Here is a 16,834-nt window from a genome sequence, read left to right on the forward strand (position 1 = left end):
TCCATGCTTAAGATGCAGTAAGCAATCTTACTGCTTTGCAAGCGGTGTTGCTAAATTCTTACAAAATAGTGTCCTTATTTACTCTGTCATTTTTTATGTGTAGCAGTTAAGGAATATCAAGTTGAACAAACTATAGTAAAACTGCAGATATGAAACATATTTTTCCATTCATTCTTCATCAGATCTTCTAAGTGAAATGTCTGGGCCCAACAAATTACTTCACAGGTGCAAGTTGCATGAAAGCTTTAAATCTCCTTAGTATCTTTAGCAGCTGTTATGTGTAGCACTGAGATAACTGAGAGTAATCTGTTCTGTAGCCCCTACCTTGTGGAGTATGTTATTCTGGCATGTTTTTCTTACAGCTCCGGTCTCCTCTGCTGCCTATTCATATAGGTCCTTTGCCAGAGGTTCCAAATCATTTAGGTTTATACTGTAGTGGATAAAGTGTTGATTGGCAAGTGACAGATTTTTTTCTTCTGTGTGCTTCAAACTGTTAGTATGTTGACATTGTTTCTTCTGGGGAATAAAGTTATTTTGTGTTTTTGCAAATTATTTATACTAGCAATAAATATTTAGTCCTGACTTTTCTATATCCTCTTTCTATTGTCTTTCTTTTCTTAGGTTTTACGGACTTATTTCTTTAGACTGCTTTTATTGAATACCTCACTGTATTCTTGTATTATTGTATCGGGGTTCACTGTACATGTCACGCTACCAGATCAAGGGCAGTTGCCTCAAGTCCTGGTCAAATTTCATTTGTATAACTGTATTTGACTAGAGTGCTTTGTGGTTAAACCTGAATACTGCAATATTTGTAAAAGTTAGTGACTTCAGGTTTAGAGTCTGTGTTTTTGTTTTGATTAATTTAGGACTAGATTTGAGTTTTGGGGGTAATGGCTGTGTGAGTTTTAGTAGTGAAGTGAATTTCCTGTCAAGAAGTATTGTGGATAAAAGATTACAAGATTGTGATGGTAGTATGAGCAGCCAAAAACAGAGCTCTGGCTGAGTACCATTAAAAATAACAAAAACCTGCAAAGTACTGCTACGTATCAAAAAGAAATTGATAGTTGAAGTGTTTGTGATATTCAAAAGGTCATCAAAGATTATGAAAACTTAAAGGGAGAATAACTCTGAAATCTCAGAAAGGGTATAAAGCAGTGTTTAACAGAAGAGGGGAAGCAGCTGGTAATGGCAGCCTAAGGAGAAAATCATCAGTCACCCTAGAGAGAAAGATCGACCAAATGCACTCAAGAGATTTTCAAGATAAGTGGCTCCCTGTTGGAACACACAGAAACAAATAGAAAACTGCAATAAGTAGAAAATGTTTTAACCAGGCATTCAGATGAAAACTCTGGTATGTAAACTGCTGAAAAAGAGATGAAGTATTAGTACTAAAAAAACTAAAATGCGAACAAATGGCACAGAAATTCTCTGAAATCAAGACTAGGTCTTGCAGAGACAACTTGTGTTTTACAGCAATATCAGAACAAATCAAAGGGAAGTACTGTAAAGGTTTTTATGAGAAAATGCCTTTACACATAGACTGGTATTTCTGTTATTAAAATAGAAAGAGCACACGTAATACATATTCCTAATTTTAGACAGAGAAAGCAGCGGAGACCTATATTAATTAAACTGTAGATGTATCAGCTAAGAGAGGAAATTATTTTGATTTATGGAAGAAATGTTGGAAAAAGAGTCTACGTGGATAAAGACTTCACTACAAACACAGTGTTGCAGAAATGATTTTCTTTCTTCCATAAGACTCTGCAGAGAAATACAACTTGGTTTCAGGCTGTATGTATCCTGCATGACTTTGTCTTCTACCCATTTGGACTAAAAGCCTACACAGACCCTACACGGGCACAGTATAAACTGGCAAAAAGAAAATAATGAACTAGGGAGAAAAGAAAGAGGGAAAACGTAACCAGTCAACAAATACTAAAAAGCAAATTATGGATACTTCAGGAGAAAAGATTTCTTAAGACCCTTTCCTGTTTTCCAAAAGAAAATGATTGCTAAAACAAAGGATATGAGCTTTCAAAAAATTGAGAGGTTAATGTAAAAAAAAAAAATGCACTGGAATCAGCAAATGAAAACAGTATGGAAACTGAATATTTGTTTACACAGACAAGGATCTTTGAGATAACTTGCGTTGCATTCTAGTACAAGAAAGTAACTAAGTAACTGATTAAGATAACTGTAAAACATAAGTTTTACATAAAAATGAAAGTTTATATCTAACTGGAGATGGTCTAATTGCATGCTGTCTTGTGAAAGATCTACTTGTATTCAAGCTGTAGACTGTGTAATATGTCTTCCATTAAGGGTTCTTTGACAGCGGAGAAGGGATAGAGAAAATAAATGTAAATTGTTTGCTTCCGATAGTTGAAACAAATATATTAAAAAGGCTCTTTAAAAAGCAAGGCAGTAGAAATATTGAGTGAGGACGGTAGTTTAAATTACAATATATATGTGTAGGCAAGAATGATTGGTATAACAAATATGAGCCTGATCAAACAACATACAGTATCCATTATTTTCTCACAGATACTTTCTGCTTTCAGTGGTTTTAACAATATTCGCCCCTGGTTTGGCACCTGTCTCCAATGGACACAGGCAGCCTATAAATGGTTCATGTTCCAGGCCTCTGCTTGTACATGCTTCACCTCCAAAGCCCCTGCTGACACCTATTAAGGGTATCAGAACTTGTCAGAGATTTAGGATGCATGGCTTAGCTTAAACAGCCCTTGTGGTTGTTAGCCTTGTAAACCCCTATGAACTAAATATATAAGCTGCACACTGAAAGATGTTTTAAAGCTATTAAAATAAGAAAATACCAGTGAAAAGTTATCTATCTGAAAATGCAGGCTTTTTGGTTATACTTTCTTCTGTTACCAGGCTGCAGACTTACCTATTTTGTTTCTGTTGCTTTTGGAATGCAGCTTACATTGAAGTTAGTTACAGATGAGTTAGGCCAAATGAATAGGGAGATTTTATTTCAAATGCGATGGAGTTGAAACACTGAGTAAAGATGGTCATTTAAATGCAGGTGAATATATAAAATATGGGCAAAGATGTGTGGCAAAACTAAAATATAAGTTGCACACTGAAAATTGTTAAAACTGTTGAAGGCAGAAAGTGCCTGTGAGAAAATAACTGATATTGTATGCTGTTTGATCAAGGTCGTATTTGTTAACTCTGTCTAGAAGCAGAACTAGTGTCTGGTGAAAGGGACAGCTCCTGCAGTCAAGGCTAAAGCTCTTGCTTCAGCGCTTTGAGTTTGGTCTTATGTTGGAGAAAGCTGTTTCCTACATTTTTAAAGACGTTTTTTTTTTGGCTTAGGGCTTGGTTCTCCTCCTTACTAAAGAAGTGAGCAGAGCCAGATCAGGGAACCGACCATGTTCATCATACTGCATTACTGCTGCAGTAGCTTTAGCTATGTGTGTTATATTCTGCTAATATAACAGCTGGACAGCTTCCAAAGCTCTCTGGGCACTGTACACATGCCCAAACCTTTAGTCAGCTTGAACTGAGCTGACTAAAAGTCAGGTGAGGGCACCAAGCCCTTCAGAGCTCATGTCAACAGAGAGAGGGAGGCTGATGCTCTAACAAGGACAGTGTTTGGAAATAAAATAAAGGACCACAATGTGCCATAAAAGGCATACAAAAATAAGGAGGCTAGAAGGAAGGAGCAGCTACTTGCAGTAGTAATCATTTGAATATCTAATGTTATAGTTTGTTTACTTATGCAGCTGTAATATGTTTATCATGTGGATCTCTTCTGCAATAGCCTTAGCTACATGGGTAGATTACTGTAGTTTAGACTGAGAGGGAGGAGAAGGAAGGATTGAGGTTCCAGGATCCCCTGGTGAATAGTTCTAGGAAAGCCCGTCTTAGACTTGGTGAAGGAATCTAGTTTATAGTGTTTTTTAAACGGGTGCACAGAGGACCAAGTTGCTGTTTGTAGTGTACTTCTAGAATCCATCCTTTTCCAAAAAGCCCTGGTAGAATGAGCCTTGACCCTGCCTAGAATTGTTTTGTTGTGGTGGGCATAACAAACGTAATAGCATGAGAGACAATTATTGGGAAATAGTCTGCCATGACACAAAGACAAATAGGAAAATTTAAAATTCTTTAGAGGGTAATCCGGTTGAAGACAGTATCATGGTGCTAGTCCATCAGAATGGTTCACCTGTGTGGTACAGCACCCCAAAAAAATCAGAAGGTGAGGAGTCTGCCGGCCTCTGTACTCCTGTAGGAACCACCAGCATTGATTCATGCAACCCTGATAAAATTATAAGGTTGATTAGGAGAATATACAAGGGATCAGTGGCAAAAATTAAAGTGGGCGGGTTCCTCTTTGATAATTTCTGTTTGAGCAGAGGAACCAGGCAGGCGTGTCCTGTTTCCCCTTTGTTATTTCCACTATGTTTAGAACCATTGGCAGGAAAATAAGAGACTCAGAAATTCAAGGATATAATTGGTATGGTAGTCAAGAAAAGCTGGCTCTGTTTGCAGGTGATATTATTTTATACTTGATAAAATCAGAAAAGGACATTTCAGAGTTGTGGGACATTTTGAAGCAGTTTCAGATCTTTTAGGGATACAAAATTAATGAAGTTAAAACAAAGGCAGTAGCTGTAAGTTATGTAGCCACAGAAACTGGTTCAGCAGTAGCCATATTTATGGGGACATGGTAAAATGAAGTAGTTAGGAGTATGGATTAAAACCGATTCTGGTGTGGCAGCTAAAGATATGTGGAAAGAGAATAAAGAAAAGATAATACAAAAACTGAGAAATTGGAATATGGATATCAATAGTAAGATACAAGTAGTTAAAATGTTTAGTCCCTTTAGTTTTATACACAGATCAGGCATATTTTTGTCAAGCAGAGGAGAAGTATTGGATAGCAGTTAAGGAGCTGAAGGATTATATCTGGGAGGGGAAGACAGCAAGAGTCAAGGTGGATAAGCTGTTTCTTCCAATTGAACAAGGTGGTTTGGGGTTACCCAATTTGAAGGGGCATTGAAGAGCTACACAGTTAAGGTTCCTATACATAGCACAAGCAGAAACCTATAATTCAAAGTGGAAAGGGATGATGATGAAACAGGGGATGTGCAAGAAACAAGCAGAGAATGGGATTTTGGATGTGTATCCTTAAGAATAATAACAATAAGCCTACAGAATATTATATTCATAAAGTAGCAGAAAGTGTTCCAAGAACTAAGTCAACAAGGGAATTGAGAGGAGATTCTGGCGATAGGGATGACTGCAATTTAGGAATACAGACAACAGGCAAGAGGGGCTGGAATTTATTGGGGAACCAAGGTGTTGGGAGCAAATACAGAGGGAAAGGTAATAGAATGTGAAGAGGCCAAGAATGTATTTGTATTGCAGGCTGAATATTACTTTTCCTATCTTGGACTGATATCAGAATATAGGCAAAGATAGAGGAAATAGGAGGATCCTAAGTGACAGACGAGCACTGGTAGAGTTTTTAGTAGAATCTAGAACAGAAACAAATGAGTAGAGCATATAAAATATTCCATGATAACTATAAGAATCAATCAGAGGAGGTTAGAAAGGAGTGGGAAGAGAGGTTGGATAAGTAATTCACAAAGAAACAGTTTTGGGAGGATATATGTATGTCTCCCAAATCTGCAACAAAGTCTAGAAGATTTAGAATCTTTGCTTGGAAGTGTTTACATAGGTATTTTTATACCTCAAGTGGACTGCAAAGAATTTTTCCTCGGGTAGATGGCAAATGTTGGAAGTATGATGGGGAAGAAAGAGGTAATGGAGAACATATTTTCTGGGTGTGTAATGAGTTGGCAGACTTTAAAGATTCCCTGCAGACTACTCTGTTAGAGATACTGGGTGAGCAAATTGGTGTAACTAAGGAAATTATTTTTTTGAGCTATAATACAGAATCTAAATTGCCTGTACGTAGTAAGGCCTTGTTGAGTCTAATTATGGTGTTGGCCTAAAAAGCAATTGTTAGAAAATGAAAATCAAAGTATAAACCAACTTTACTAAAAGTAGTGAATATTGTAATAGAGATAAAACAACTGGAATTGGAATCTTTAGAAAGGGATAGGAGGGATTTACATAGAAAAAAATGTGAGTTGTGGGAACCATACATGCAGATGAGGAACAAGGTTTAAATAAGGCAGGATTTGAACAAGCTGTGTAATGTTTGACTGACAATGACTGGATAGATTTCAAGTGATGCATATTGTTTGCAACTAAAATTATGTCAATATGGTTTGTTTTCATTAATATAAATATATGATTATCTATGTCATACATGATAATTTAATAAAGATATTTCTTGTTTAAAAAAAAATTGATTCCTCCGAAAGAGGATGGTACCTCTAAAGAAGCCCTTTACTGTCTATTCCTCTTTATTCCCTTACCCGTAGTGATACAACTGGTGTTCCAGTTCCCTTGTTTGTACCAAGACTGGCTACAATTCCAGTTACTACATCAAAGTAAATTTTGACCATTTCCAAGTCACATCCCAAGAGAAAGCATTCTCAGGTTGAATAACCATGACAAAAGAAATTTTCTTTGAAGATTTTCTTCTGCCCTATACATGCATTGCTTGTATCACAAAAAAAAATCCTTGTAAGTCTAGATTTCATTTAGGAGCACTTACCACTACTGGAAGACACTAAATATTCCCCTTTGTCTCATCTGTTTTGTGCTACATGTGCAGAGCCAGATCAGGATGACCAGAGGTGTCGCTCTTTGCAGCTCTGTAGTCAACATTTCTTTTGCATAAATATCCTACAGGATGTCATATTGTTAAGTAACATATCTGACAGGTCTTTTCTTCATAAAAAGCTATAATAGTTCTTGGAAAGACTCCACAAATGCATTTTCTCCTCCTGTTGAGGACTTATTTTATAAGTTGCTTTCCCTTAACTGTATTCCTCATCTGTGCAACTCTAGAAGAGGCACATACAGATAACAGAGTTCCAAAATTGTCAAGGATTGTTTAATAATCCTGTTTCTGATCCTTGAGTATTTATTCTTTTACCTTCTTTAGTCTTAAACAGATATCATTTTCTTTACATCCACAGTCTAGGACTATGGATACATTTGTTAAGAGGATAAATATTTCTTTGGGTCTCAACAGCTTGATCTGTACATAAACATCATCTCTGCGTGATGGATGAAGTGTTGCACGTCTTCCACAAATTGACCCTAGGTCATGAATCTGAGATTGCCAAAATGTCACAATTAAATCTTCTGTTGTCAATGGATAGCACCCTTAATTACACTCAATTTACTACAGTGATAAACTAAAACAAATGGTCCTTGGAAGTTTTTTCTTTGCCTGGGCCTTTTATTGGCTGGTTAGTTAAAGATTTTAGCACCACTTCTTCCCTTTTAGATTTTGCTCCACAAGAACTCTTCTGCCCATTTCTCTCCATTTTCCTCTATTATATACTTTCTGGAATAGTAATTACTTCTGAGCATTTCTTGAACAGCTTTGACAAAATGGATGGAAAGTCTCTGAAGTTTATTTTCAAGATTATTATTGCAGAAATTATACACTTCACTAGATTTACCACATGTTAAATGATGTAAGCATTGCTATACCTTTTTTTCAAATAAAATAGTCTTTGGCCTGTGATATGTTATGAGCTTCTTTTCTGAAATTGTATTGGTCATAATTTTATTGCAATGGCTTCAGATTGGAAAACAGATCTGTTAAAAGGGGGTCCATTTTTGCTGACCTATTGGACTGATGCCACAGGCATTTAGACCATTCAACAGATAAAACTTTCTGAGACTACCTGAAGCCCTCCTCCTTCCCATCATGCACCCTTCTTTTCAAACTCATGTTCTTTTCCCTCCCTATGCTTGTCAGCCATCAAGCCCTCCTGCTTGTAGGCCTGAAGCCCATTTATCCTCAGGTACAGGGGATCCTGCCTGCAGCCAAGCAAGAAATGACCAGAGGGTTGTCATTTAGGCAACCGTGTAAGTGCTTTGCCCTCTGCTGATGCTTAATTCTTCCATCCATCTGCTGTATGAGAACATACTTATCCCTGCAGCCTAAAGGCTTGGCTTCTTCATGAAGACCAAGGCTAATCATGTTTCAGGACTGACCCTAGTGGCCCTCAGACTGGGAAACTACTCAGTATCATTTGTCCCTTGCAACCATTCATCCTGGAAAATATTGGTTTTGGAAGTGTTTTTCTATTGCCCCTTGGACCTTTTTCTGGTAACTGACATATGAGCACCTGTGTCAACCTAGGGACTACTTGCACCCTCATCTAGACATATGCATGCTTCCACACATACAGGCATGAGAGCTACCATCACAGGCTTCATAGAACCAGGTCCACATCCTGCCATCACAACACCTGTTACTGCACTAACCTGTACTTGCATGGGAGCAGATTGGCCACAAAGAACCGCCACCCCCCCCCCCAAGTTGAGTGCTCCATTTTTATCCTCCCTGGCTGGATTTTTCAGTGCCGAAGCTGCTTTTTGAACTCTGATCATCTGGTACAGTCAGAGCTGCATCCCTCTGTGCCATAGAGCTAGGCCCAACTCTCCATTTCTACTTCGCTGTATTTCGAGTACAGTCAGAGGTACAAAACCCCAGGGTACCTCACTACTTTGGTGGAAACTTAAATTTAGTCACAAGAACAAAAATCTCAACAGCTTTACAGTCAGAGTTGTTTTCACTCTACACCGCAGGGTGTAAGCACGCTATCACATAATGCCTAAACTCTTGTTTAGAAAGTGTGCCTTTGGCTGGGCCCTTCCCCCTACTAATGGGCACTTTTACTGCTTATGATATCTTTCAGTAACTCTGTTTGTTTGCAGTTATATGTAATTGTGAAATTTATCAATGCAATTGCAAATCTGTGGGATTATCCAAATTTAGCAACTTTTTTAAATACCTTTATTGAAACATCAGTTGTGACGTACACAAACTTACATTTATGTTGAAGTATTCAAACTGTATTAACAAGTTCATATTTACAAACATTATACATGACATATATTGTTATATATCCTATAATCTAAGCAACATTACATAAATTATTCAATACCTGCCTTCTCTTAAACCTCACTCCTCCTCCAAAACATTTTCTGCCTATATTGTTCCCATAATTTCCATCTTTTTTATGTAATTTACTCCTACTGTTTTCTAAAGATCCCACTTCCTGTTCCTTTATTTCTGCTAAAGTGTTCACTACTTCAGTTTGATTTAGATTTTGATTTCCATTTTTTAGTAATTGATTTTTTTGGTAGCCACCAGTATTAAACTTAACAAGGCCTTTCTATGTCTAGGCAATTCAGATCCTGTATCCCAGCTCAGAAAAAGTAATTTCCATAGTTAAAACTCATTTGCCTACCCAGTATTCCTGACAGAGTACTGGGTAGGGGATTTTTCAAATCTGCCAACTCCTTACATTCCCAAAACATGTGTTCCCAGTTACCTGTTTCTCTCTATCACACCTCCGACATTCGCTGTCTACCTGGGGAAAATGCTTGGGAGTCTGCCGAGGGTATAAATGTAGCTATGCAAATATTTCAAGGCAAAATTCCTAAACCTTCTGGATTTTGTTGCATATGTGGGAGCCATACATATGTCCTCCCATTGTTTTTTTGTGAATTGCATATTTAATGTCTCTTCCCAATCTTTTCAACCTCTTCTGATTGATTCCTATAGTTATTGTGCAATATTATATATGCCCTACTAATTATCCTTTTTAACAGCAGTTTCTCTTCTAGATTCATCTAAAAACTCAACCACTGCAGGCCTTTCATTTAGGATTCCTTTATCCCTTTCTCTTAGTCTATACGCTGATATCAGTCCCGCATAGGGAAGGCTGTCACTAATGTGCAATCCAATTGTCTTCATGTCCTCTTCCATTCTATTACTTTCCTTTTCTAATTATTTATTCCCAATATCTTGGTTCCTTTGCCATCTTTCTCCAGTAAATGCTAGCCACTTGTCCATTTTTTACACCCCTAATTGCAGTCATCCCTATCGGCAGAAGCTTTCTGCATCCCTATGTTATGAATATAGTCTGTATGACTGTTATTCTTCTTGAGGATCTGTGTCCAAAATCCCATTCTTTCTTATTTCTTGACTCACCCCCCCCCCCCCCCCGCTTCATCATCCTTTCCACTTTAAATGGTTAATTTCTGTTTGTGTTATGTATAAAAGCCTTAACTGTGTAGTTCTAAAATAACACTTCAAATCAGAAAATTTAAGTTCATGCTCTGTTGGGAGGATCAGCATATCCCACTTGATGCTTGCTCTCTTTTCCTCCCAAATAAAACCCTTCAACCCTGTATTAATTACTATCCACAACTTCTCTGGTTGGTAAAATATGCTTGACCTATGTATAAAACTAAAGGGACTGAAAACATTTTTACTGCTTACCCATATCCATAGACAAGAGCTTCCAGTTTCTCAGTTTTTGTCTTACCTTTTGTTCACTCTCTTCCCACTTATCCTTACCTGCCATAACCAGTTCATTTTTAATCCATTCTCCTAAATACTTCATTTTATCATGTCTCCATAAATATGGGTATTGCTGGACCAATTCATGTGTAGGTACATAGCTTATAGATGGTAATTCTTCATTAATTTTCTATCCCTCCAAAAGTGGAATTGTCTGATAGTATTCTGCAACACTGAGATGTCCTTTTATGGTTCCATCGGGTACAAAATAATAATTGCAGATAGACAACTTTTCTTGAACACCATACCAATTATATCCTTGAATATCTGAGTCCCTTGTTTTCTTTGCCAATGGTCCTAAGTATAATGCAAATAACAAAGGGGAGAGAGGACACCCCCAAACTTTGCAACTGTCTGTTAATAAACTTACTTTCTACTATATTATTTTACTAGGGCAAATTCTGTAACTTCTCATTTGTGTACCTTGCCTTTTTCATATTAGCGTATGGCATTTTTCTCCTTGAGCCCCCAACTGAAAAGGGGTTTACTTTTGCTGATCCAGCTGGACTACGTCAGGAAACAAATACAAATAAGTAAACCAGTCTTCATACTGTTTAGGTCCTCGAACTCTTTCAGTCACTTTTGATACCTAAAGTAATGTCCACTGTCCAAGTACAGTAGAAATCCAGTGAGCCTTTAGTCCTCATATGTGGTAGTAAGTCCAAACTGTATTTTAGCTGTTAAGGGTTGTATAGCTTCAGCATTTCATGAAAACAAGTTTTCCCTTCTCCTGCTCTACCTTTTGTAACTATGCCTAAATCAGTTGATAAGACATCTCAGGGGCCTCGAGATCCAAAGATTGTTGTTAATGATACTAAAGGTACTGTGGAGTCTGTTGAGATACTTGAAGTCTGTAAGTTTCTACTTCTCAGACTTTTTCTGTTTGCTCCAGGACAGATACAGTTGAGTCTTTTCTGTCTGTGATTTTGAATGGATTAAAGTATAAAAAAACTTGCCAAAGTCATGATTAAAATACAAGCCTGGAGATCTGAAGCTGCATCTCATCCTTTCTGACTTGGGTTGCTGAGGAAATTTCATTTTTCTTCCAGGAGATTTGTTTGGTCTGTCATTGATGTTCTTGATGCCCATGGCTGTTTAGCTGGCCTCTTGGTTAATCCAGACTGCCAGCACTGTCTTGTCATTGCTGACATTTGAGCCTCTGACATCACTGTCAACATTGTACCCTTAGCAGCACTCTTACTGATTTCATATTTTCACGTGTCTGCCTTTCTGCCACTAACAATGTCTCTTCAAGTGCTTATATTCTTCTTGCTCTTTTCAGTTTCACTTACAGTAGTGCTGGCTACAGTAGACCCCTGAGCCACACAATGTACAACCCTGTTGCCATTTGCTTCTGAGTTCCCTCCAGTTAACATTTATTGTTGTGCCTCTGGCCCTTCTTTATGGGAGCATTTAAATCAGTTAAAGGCACTCCTTACCAGGCATCTGTGCAGTGGCAGACTCAGCAGTTATTTGTTCCCTTACCTAGGACTTATGGGTCTTCTCTTACACCGTCATCTATTAAACAAATTTAGAATCTTCAAATCTTTGTAATCCAAGTCCCCCCTCCCTTTAAAATGCTATAATTATAATGCATTTTAAATCCCATGTGAATTCCTGGAAAAAGGACATTGATGAGGAAGGAGACACCAGCTCTCCTCTTCTCCTAAAAGACCTTTGATTTAGGAAGTATTTACATTTAATGCAGTAAAAAGAGAGAGGGTGGCTTTCTTGCAGCAGTACAGTTTCATCCTGGAGTACTCCTTGATGGTCCCACCTTTGTGGGCTGAGCTGCATGGGGACAACCCAGATATGAATGCTCCTGGACCAGAGAACGTGAACAGAGTTTTCCAGTCCCAGGGGTATATCCTACCTGAGTAGAGACTCTCACAGTAGACACTGCAGTCTCTACAGTGTCCCTGCAGAAGTCTCCTATAACTTTGAATCCAGTTATTCTTTCACCAGGCAGGGAGCTGGAAGTCCAGGATGATGGACAAAGTTGGGAATTGTCTGTCACATGACCCTTGTGGGTGCTGAACTAACTTACACACACGGTATATTTACATAGGGCCCTGGCTGAAGCATTGCACTAAGCCCTGGAGTAGTTACCTGATGGACCACAAAATGAAAAGTTAAAACACTCAGTCCACTGCTGCTGTAAACATGAGCAGCCTTTATGGTATGTGTTTGCAGTGCAGCAGCAGGTTTGGCCAGAGCAACAGGATCTGACAAAGTCAAACATAGACATTGTTGGATGCAACTCACATTTTTTGTTGAGGAAACTAGGGTAGCACTTTTAGATTCCCCTTCTGAGGAGCCTGAATGTTTCATCAGAAAACTAGTTCCACTGTAGGCATATTTCATTCTCCACTGTTGATTTTAATAAGCTGCAGAACATGCATATCCTCTAAAGCTAGCTGTGAAAGCAGGATTGCAGCAAATAGTAAAGACAACCACAAGGCCTTCTATAGTTATGTAAAGAATCTCCACGGCAATACCCAGATTTGCTCTGAGCTACTGCACAATGGTACCTGCTATACCGAGCCAACAGATATTGCCAATATACTGGCCGACAGATTCAGTGCCAACTTTACCCCTCTCTCCCTCTCCAAAGGACCAATCACAATACCAGTAGATTGCCAGGCACCCAGTATTACTGCTGCACAGGTTAAAACAGCACTGTCCAAGGCCAGCTTCTATAGGGCCTGAGAATATCCCTGGCTATGTTCTACATGAACTACAGAGTGAACTAGCACCTCACCTGTGTGCCCTGTTCAACCACAGCCCTCACCTCAGGCTTTGTCCGTACTGAATGGCGCACTGCTACAGTCATCCCTCTCCACAAAGGAGGCGCGATTACAGACTCTGGGAACTATCGTGCCATTAGCCTGATGAGTCTGATATGCAAAGCTATGGAACGCATCATCATGGACCTAATAAACAAGGATATAGGGAATCTCCAAACTCTGGATCCCACACAGTTTGATTTTGTGAAGGGTAGATCATGCCTGCTCAACCTGTTCCGACTTCTTTGAGTCAGTCACCAGAGCTGTGGATGAAGGCAAGGTGGTTTATACAGCCTATCTTGATCTGGCCAAGGCCTTTGATACCATTCCCCACTCAGGAATCATAGAAAAACTCACTAAGCTAGACATCAACCCCCTAGATCACTAGGTGGGTTGCAAACTGGCTTACAGGTAGAACCCACAGTTTGAAAGTAGTTGACTCCAAGTCAGACTGCCGATCAGTCACGAGTGGAGTCCCGCAGGGTTCAGTCCTAGGTCCTTTCCTGTTTGGTATCTACTTCTCTGAAGTCCAGGCCAACATGAAGGGACTCTGGCTTACAAAGTTCACAGACGATTGCAAGTTGGGAGCTATTATTAACTCCCCAAGTGATGTTGACATCCTACAAAAAGGCCTCACTGAGACCAATGACTAGTGTCCAGAACCATGGCATTAATCTCAATGCCAAAAAAATGTTATCCCCTTTGGGGAAAACCCAGTTCCCATGAATTACCACATCAATGGTCTGGGAACACAGGATGACCGCAACCTCTCTTTTGACCGCCACATTGCCACTGTGGTTAGAAAGTCCTTCTGTGTGGCACATCTCATTACTAAGGGTTTTGCATCCAGGAAGAAAGAGGTCATTGTCTCCCTCTACTCTTCGCTCATTAGGCCAATCATCGAGTACAATGCCCCATTTGTCACGTACCTCACTAGACACCTGCAACAACTGGAGAGGCCGCAAAAGTAACTCTCAAAGAGGATCCTAGGCCTTAAACACTTGTCCTGTATGGACAGACTAAAAAAAACGCCAACTATTCTCTGTCTCATATTGCCTATTTAGAGGCGATCTGTGCTTGACTTACAAAGCCATGTCTGACCCAGCTCTGTTAGAAATCCCAATCCCTCCGCACCACATGCTCCAGAGACCTCTACCTCATTACCACAATCGAGAACATGCTGCAGGGACAGGTTCATAACCCAGAGACTGCCCATACTATGGAACAGACTTCCCATACATGTCAAACAGAGCACCTCACTGGCCCTCTTCAAGAGAAATCTTGATGAGTGGATGGGAAATAGAAAATTCACCCTGGGGATCACTCCAGTGGCTGTACTTGACAGAGGCACTGGGAACTAAGGTCGGGCGGCACAATGCTAGGGCAATCCTATGGGCTAGGCTTGTAAAGGCTCCAGGGCCATTAGCCAAGTATATACACCTATGAACCTATACTTTGCTAAACATGGTTAAGGGATGGCACACCGCAGCTGCACCTGCAGGAGAGTGTTGGGAAAGAGACATTCTTCTCCATCTAAGGTCCAGAGATTATGGTTCTTGGCAATCACCAGGAGGCTATCAGTCCCAGGGCAGACAGCAGCAGTCCTGAGATTTTGCCCATATGTGTTAGTCAGTGGTCAGTACTCATTGCGCCTGTAGACTTGAAAGATTTCAAAAGGCAGGTGAATAATGTTAATAATATCCAGAGATTATATCACTCTCTCTCACTTTCCTCCCAGAATCCCATCGGTACCCTTGTTGGACATTGTATCCCAATAGAAATGTGGCAAGAAGAAATGTCTTGAACCTCCTCAGACAAAGAGCTATTCATAAGATCCGAAAAGCTTAAGATATTTTTCCAGATTCTTTTTGATACAAAAGGAAGCCAAGTACCTAAGCCCATTCTAGATGTTAGTAGCTTAAATAGATTTATTCCAGTTAAGATCTTTTGAATGATCCTAACATAAGCTACCCTTCTTTGTTTGTCAGATGGAGATTATATTTGCTTTTTTCGTCTTCTAAGATGCATCAGCGCATCAAATTAACTTTTGGACTCGCTTGTGCCCCCCAAGGGTGTTCAAATGCACTTATGTAAGACTACCTAGTGTCAAGACTTCCCATGCCTGGGTGACTGTCTTTTTGCTACCAGATATCTCATGGAGAACAAAACAGAATATGTACTGAAGCTGTTTAATTCCCTTGGTGTAGTAAAGAATTTGGCCAAGTGCCACTTACTACCAGTTTTAGGACTTGCATCCATAGGATGTATACTAAACACTACTCTTTCAGGCTTTTCTTACATAGGATGATAAATACCTCTTCAGCAAACCATTCTGTCAGTATGGTTTGCTTCAGCAATAATTGCTTGGAAACCTTAGACATTGTAACAGGTTCAACTTTTATGCTTCTCATGCCAGGTTTTGCACACTAGTTACAAAGTGGATGTTTGTGGTGCAGTGCTCCCAACATCTCAGTCCTCTTTTATACCCACTTTGAATCTTCAGTGTTGAATGCTTCTGCATTGGTGGTTGGATCCCACTAGCCTTTTGGTATGGGATTCTCTTTCAGCTTTGGACACATCAACCCACAGTCATTGTGTTGCAGCTTGCTGTAGGGTTGGTTGAGGGGACTTTGCAGTGCCCAGACTGTTCTATTTGCTTGGTCAGGTCAGTAGTATTATCTTCACAAAAATGTTCTAGAAATGAGAAAAGTTCTTTTGATCTTGCTGGCCTTACAGATGTCATCTCCATCCATTTGGATAACAGGCTTTTGTATGGTACATCAGCAAATTGGGAGGGATTAATTCATATCCTTTTAGCCAGGAGTCATTCGAAGTGTGGTAATGGGTCAGCAATTTACAATAATTTCAACTAGTGGCATACATATCAAGATAGGCCAGCTCTTTGACAGACTTGCTTTATTTTAATCTTTTGTTGCATCACGAATGATCCTAGGAATTGTTCTGTGACAATGATATATTGCCCTTCTGGGGCCATCTTTTATGCAGTCTTTTTACATTTTCTACATTTATTGTACTTGATTCCTCTTCCAGGTCAGGCCAGAGATGCTGTTCCTCGGAAATGGTCAGCTGGACTCCTTTATGATTTTTACCCATTTCCTTTGATTATGAGCTCTGCCCAGAAAGCCAGACTGGTTTGGGCTCCCTTCCACCCCCGACAAATGTGGTTTGTATTGCTGAGCCTATTTCTTTGCAAGAAGACACTATATCTGTGACTTTTGAAATGCTGCTGTCATTCCCTGCTTACAAATACCATCCAGATCTTATGTCCTGAATTCTCCAATTCCAATAATTGCTAAAAATCTTGCATTTGAGAAAGGGTAGTTTCTATCATCTTCTCTACTCAGAAGCCTGAGACAAGTAGACATGTTTTTGTTAGGAAAACAAACGATGCAAAAGCAAAAATAAGTATACTGAAACGCACCAAACAGCCAATACCTAATCCAGCGAAATTCTCTTTATTTCCTCCCAAAAGATCTGGTACCTCAGCAATTCGCCTTCAAAGGATCACAATTCAATGTAGCATAGT

General features: G+C 39.3%; 1 protein-coding gene across 7 annotated transcripts in view; it reads left to right on the forward strand.

The window, feature by feature from the left end:
• The window catches only part of GIT2 (GIT ArfGAP 2), a 1,410,467-nt gene that overhangs the window by 1,102,025 nt on the left and 291,608 nt on the right, over nt 1-16,834 (forward strand). The window lies entirely within an intron of this gene.

This window comes from Protopterus annectens, chromosome 4.part0, assembly GCF_019279795.1.
Source record: "Protopterus annectens isolate FY-2018-M chromosome 4.part0, PAN1.0, whole genome shotgun sequence".
NCBI lineage: Eukaryota > Metazoa > Chordata > Ceratodontiformes > Protopteridae > Protopterus > Protopterus annectens.